Here is a 6,361-nt window from a genome sequence, read left to right on the forward strand (position 1 = left end):
ACCCATGTGCCGGGGAAACGGTTGTGCCACGCTGTTGCGCTGAGTCGATCGCCCCTTCCTGGCGGGAGCAATGAGGATCCTGCTCCAGCGGAGCACATAATGATGCTGGAAACACTTCCGGGGGCTCCTGTAACGGCTACTGATATTGCTGAGAAAACGAGGAAAGATGCTGTTCTCTCCTGTGTGCTCACTTGGGTGGGGAGGGGGTGGCCAGGTGGTCTGCATGAAGACAAATTCAGGCCTTATGCGACAAGGCAGCACGAGTTATCCATGCATAAGGGTTGTCTCCTGTGGGGAGATAGGGTGATCATCCCAGCACCACTGAGAAACAGGGTTCTTGAGACGCTTCACATGGGACACCCGGGAATGGTCAGGATGAAGTCGCTAGCCCGATGTTATGTGTGGTGGCCTGGAATGGACCAGAACATAGAGCAATGGGTACGAACATGCAAGGCATGCCAAGAGGTGCGGCCAGAAGTGGCCAGAGCACCAGTTCACTGGTGGGAGCAGTCCAGATCTCCCTGGAGCCGGCTGCACTTAGATTTTGCTGGGCCATTCCAGGGGAAGGCCTTTTTGGTTATCGTCGATGCATATTCCAAATGGTTAGAAGTGGTGATGGTCCCTAGCATGGCATCAGCTGCCGTAATCAAGGTGTTGAGGCAGCTGTTTGCAACCCACGGGTTACCTGAGACCATTGTATCAGATAATGGGGCAGCTTTTGTATCCCAAGAATTCAAGGCATTCTTGGCTGATAACTTCATAAGAGGGGTCACATCCGCGCCCTTTCACCCATCCTCCAATGGGCAGGCGGAGCGCATGGTAAGAACAGCCAAAGAATCCATTGTGCGCTTAATGGAGGGTAACTGGTCAGCTCGCATTGCGCAAATGTTATTTTTGCAGCATGCGACGCCATGTACTGCAACGGGCAAGTCGCCAGCTGAGCTGCTCTTGGGTAGAAGATTGGTAACGGTGTTGGATTATGTCCACCCGGATAAATTGCCAAACCGTAATTCAAGAGCAAACCCCCAGGCTGAGACTGACACAACAAGGTATTTCGCCCCTGAAGATCTGGTCTGGGTGAGGAACTATTCACGAGGTTCGCGGTGGGTGCCTGGTGTGGTCACCCGGGCTAGTGGACCTGTGTCCTATTATGTGACCTTGGAAAATGGGCAAGTTTGGAAGAGACATATAGATCAGCTGAGGCGCTGGGCGCTCAGCAGGGAGGAGTCTGATAATTCATCCCTGGCTAACGACGCAGAGCTGCAAGACCAGAGTGAAAATGGCCCAGAGGTGCAATCACCAGGGGCTTCAGCAAATGAACCAGGGTCTGCTAGTCCTCAGGATGATGAGGTACAGGTAGGGGACCCTGAGATGTCTGGGACTCCATCTGTTCCTGACGAAACCCCTATAGCAGCCCTCCTACCACAGGTGACACCCAATCCATAACCGGCAACACCTGTTGTCAGGAGATCAAGTAGAAGTTGTAGGACCCCACAGTACCTGAGAGATTACGTCTGCTGTGCTCACTAGGGGGGGAGGGGTGTTGTGTATTGAGTCAAAGGATTTTATATCTGTATTATTATTGTCTGTATTTGCATTAGGGTAAAGTAACTGCCTTTTGGTTCCAGAGGGTACAGCTACTATTGGTTCATTTAAGCTGCTGTATTTGGATCCTCTGTCTTATTGGTTGCCTCCAAAAGGCAGGACTGTGATTGCCTGATATTGTTCCCTCCAAAATGTATCCTTTCTAGCTTGTTCCCTGTCCCTATAAATGTAGCTCTCCCCTCCTCAAGTTTTAGTCTTGTTGCGTTAATAAAGAAGTGTTACTAGAGAACTGTCTCCAGCATATTATGTCAAGAGAGCTGAAATCACAAACCCCACGTCACAACAAGAGGATAGAGGGTTGAGCAGTGGCAATGATGATGGTGCCTATAGTGAGGCCCCTGCAGCCAAAACCTTGGCTGGAATTTTTTTTAATGAAAGAGAGACTTGCAACTTAAGCACTGTCCCTACTGCTAAGGAAAGCAGCTCCCTCCTGTATGACCCAACTAAACTCTTTTTCCAAACTTAAGTTCAGTTCTCCACATTTCTACATCCCTTCCGGATCTTTTTAAAAAAAGGACTCATGAAACTTCATCAGCATTTTAGTGCTAATTTCTCCTAATGCACACACACGTGAGCAATTTTGCCCGAAGCAAGGCCTGTGTGTTATTTTCACTACTGTATGCATTTTTAGGCACACATGAGCATATTATTTGCATTTCCATTTTTGTATGCATCACTTGACTGGGAAACTACAGACAACTTTAAATTAGTGTTCTAGGCACATTTGAAACAAGGAATTTCATTAGTGTGAGCAGTTTCTGACTTCTGGGCACAGTTCTAAGCCTAAAATTTCCGATTAAAACTGCAGAGTGGAAGGAAAGGAGGACCTTTTTCTGCCTCCTCACTTCCAGCCACTCTTTGAAGACTGGAGAAGAGACTGTCTTAAGAATATTAGGGAGTCAGGTAGGGCAAGCAGGGCTTTGTTTTTTACAGTATTCAGATGAGGACTAGGCCATGTGAAAAATGAATATAAGATTTTAGCTGCAGTTCATTCATTTTCAGCTTTGTATTCTTGTTATTAAAAAGGCACGCCTAAACATTCCGTTGCACCACCCATAATCTAGGCTTAAGGTGCCATTTAGCTCAGAGCTTTCATATCTCAGTTTCTAACACTGCTTTATATCAGTCCAACTTTAATTTTCTAGCTCCTTATGTATTCAGAAAATGTAAGTAATTGATCTTTAATGAGAAAACAAGGAAGGAGAAAAAACATCCTTCTTCAAGGTTTAGTTTTTTTGTGATGAAAGACCAGAATTACTTGACTGGCAAACTGGAAGATTTAATAAATACAATTAAAAATTAAAAAAATGGAGAAGTGTACATTTTGAATGATGGCTGTCTTTCCATTTGTGTATTAGGCAAATTTGCTTTTAAATGCGAAATTACTTGAATTCCCCCACACCCTATTCTCCACCCACCCCCACCTACTACAAAAGGCCACTAACTTGTTCCAGGAGGGGTCCTCTGATTGTGCCCAGTTTTGGAATGATGCCTGGGAGCTGGGAAAATATTTTGAGCCATAGTTTTCTTTCACATTTTCAGCTAGGGATAATTCACAGAATCCAATCATTGTGAGATTCCAGAAAAGCAATAGACACCTTCCTTCTTCTTAGTGAGAAACTAATATGCTAGCCCTGAAGAAGAATGCAGATCGTGTTTTTAAAGTGCTAATCCAAAGCACAAACGGTGTGACCAAGCTTCCTCATGGGAATGGCAGCATTTCTGCTATCTTTCATTTAGCTTTGTGAAATTCTTCCATGGCTCATGAAACATATCCCAGGGCCCCACAAGAAGGCCTTGTCCTGCATGGAGATGGTGCTTTCATTTGCAAAGGAGGAGATAGAGAATCATAGAATCATAGAATCATAGAGTTGGAAGAGACCACAAGGGCCATCGAGTCCAACCCCCTGCCAAGCAGGAAACACCATCAGAGCACTCCTGACATATGGTTGTTAAGCCTCTGCTTAAAGACCTCCAAAGAAGGAGACTCCACCACACTCCTTGGCAGCAAATTCCACTGTCGAACAGCTCTTACTGTCAGGAAGTTCTTCCTAATGTTTAGGTGGAATCTTCTTTCTTGTAGTTTGGAACCATTGCTCCGTGTCCCTTCTCTGTAGCAGCAGAAAACAACCTTTCTCCCTCCTCTATGTGACATCCTTTTATATATTTGAACATGGCTATCATATCACCCCTTAACCTCCTCTTCTCCAGGCTAAACATGCCCAGCTCCCTTAGCCGTTCCTCATAAGGCATCGTTACCAGGCCTTTGACCATTTTGGTTGCCCTCCTCTGGACATGTTCCAGTTTGTCAGTGTCCTTCTTGAATTGTGGTGCCCAGAACTGGACACAGTACTCCAGGTGAGGTCTGACCAGAGCAGAATACAGTGGCACTATTACTTCCCTTGATCTAGATGCTATACTCCTATTGATGCAGCCCAGAATTGCATTGGCTTTTTTAGCTGCCGCGTCACACTGTTGGCTCATGTCAAGTTTGTGGTCAACCAAGACTCCTAGATCCTTTTCACATGTACTGCTCTCAAGCCAGGTGTCACCCATCTTGTATTTGTGCCTCTCATTTTTTTTGCCCAAGTGCAATACTTTACATTTCTCCCTGTTAAAATTCATCTTGTTTGTTTTGGCCCAGTTCTCTAATCTGTCAAGTTCGTTTTGAAGTGTGATCCTGTCCTCTGGGGTGTTAGCCACCCCTCCCAGTTTGGTGTCATCTGCAAATTTGATCAGGATGCCCTTGAGTCCATCATCCAAGTCGTTGATAAAGATGTTGAATAAGACCGGGCCCAAGACAGAACCCTGTGGCACCCCACTAGTCACTCTTCTCCAGGATGAAGAGGAACCATTGATGAGCACCCTTTGAGTTCGGTCAGTCAGCCAGTTACAAATCCACTGAGTGGTAGCATAGTCAAGTCCGTATAGATGCTATACTCCTATTGATGCAGCCCAGAATTGCATTGGCTTTTTTAGCTGCCGCGTCACACTGTTGGCTCATGTTGTTAGCCGCCCTGAGCCCGGCTTCGGCTGGGGAGGGCGGGATATAAATAAAATTTATTATTATTATTATTATTATTATTATTATTATTATTATTATTTTACCAGCTTCTTTACAAGAATATCGTGGGGCACCTTGTCAACTTACTTGAATTCCCCAAACACCCACCTACCATAAAAGGCCACTAACTTGTTCCAGGAGGGGTCCCCTGATTGTGCCCAGTTTTGGAATGATGCCTGGGAGCTGGGAAAATATTTATCAGCTTTGAAGCTGAATACTGCTCATCCAAGGAATAATTACATTCCCTGTTATAAGTGAATACTAATCTCTTGCCTGGAACCATCATCTTTTTTCCTGAATCTCAGTTGAAAATGGCATTGAGTTCCCCCCAAATATTTCTCATAGGCAATTTAGTTGCTAAAGTGGGTTGACATCCATCCATAAGCATCTATAGAAATGGCTAGGAAATGTGAGCTTAAAGGACTGGAAACTTAAGTGTGTTAAGGGGTCTTGCTTTGGAGCATTTTTTGGATTGATGTTTATCCGACATTCAAATGTGGACTGAAAAAACAGAAAATCCTAAACAAAATGCTCGTAAACTAGAGTATGACTTCAAATTCCTGTCTCATCCATCTTCACATACTAGAAAGGCCAAAATATATTTTCATCCTTCCCTCTTTGAACAATGCTTATCATGATGACAAACGAATGTTTAAATATGTTTAGTGTTAAGTACCATATTTCACCATAATTGTCACATTTTTATGCCAATTATTCTTTTCAAAAAAGGGGGGGGGGTGCGACGATTATTTGGTGAAAAACCAAGGAACGACCCTTAATCGAGGAAACAGTCTTTATGAAGAAACATAATTATGTTTATATTGCTTATTACTTGTTACTAACAGTTTTTGGTGTGATTAGGATACACAGAATGCGTGTGAACAGGCACACAAAGGATAATAGGTGGTCCGAATTGGGGCAAGGCATTCTCATGCACGCTTACAATGCCCTGTGACCATTATGTGGTGAATGCCTTTGGGAATGATTTGAAAAAAGGAACTCGACTATTATATGGTGGTGACCATTAGGCAGTGAAATATATAGCACACATTTTGAATATCTGCTGCCAGAGTTTCCGTTGGATCCCTCTCTTCATGCCAGTATTGTGTTATTATGCCAACCCACAGATCCTAAAATCTAGCACCAGCAGCTACCGCTGTAAATACAGGAAGGTGTGTGGGGGTTTCTTATCATAACCAGCTATGAAGCAGAGGGCCGGTCCACCCACAAGGCAGGCTGTGACAGCTGCCTTGGGCAGTGGAATGCCAACAGGAGGCATCTCTGGGGTTGTGCTGCCTAGCCATCTGAAGAATTAGAGGAGCGACTCCTTTCCTCATGACTATGAGAAAACATTTAAAGGGCTGTCCAGAACAATGGTTGTCTATTACTGTTGCACTCAACAGGAAATGGGTTACCTAGGAGCGAAGAACTAGGGGCTGAGGTCCCTTCAGTGCCCCTCTAAAATATTTGAGGGGGCCTGCTCCCCCAAATTTAATGGCAATTGCCATTCTAATGGTGGACGTGAGCCACATTATGTGACTGATTATACGAGGTGGGGCTCACTTGCCCCCTTCCCCATATTTTATTCAAGTTGGCACCCCTGATGGATTGCAACTAGCAAGTGCTCTGTGGAAGTAGCAATTGTACTGCACTGTGATTCGATTCAACTGCAGGTAGAAGTTTGTTGGCTTT

The sequence above is a fragment of the Podarcis erhardii genome (genome assembly GCF_964252035.2).
Source record: "Podarcis erhardii genome assembly, chromosome: 5".
Lineage (NCBI taxonomy): Eukaryota > Metazoa > Chordata > Lepidosauria > Squamata > Lacertidae > Podarcis > Podarcis erhardii.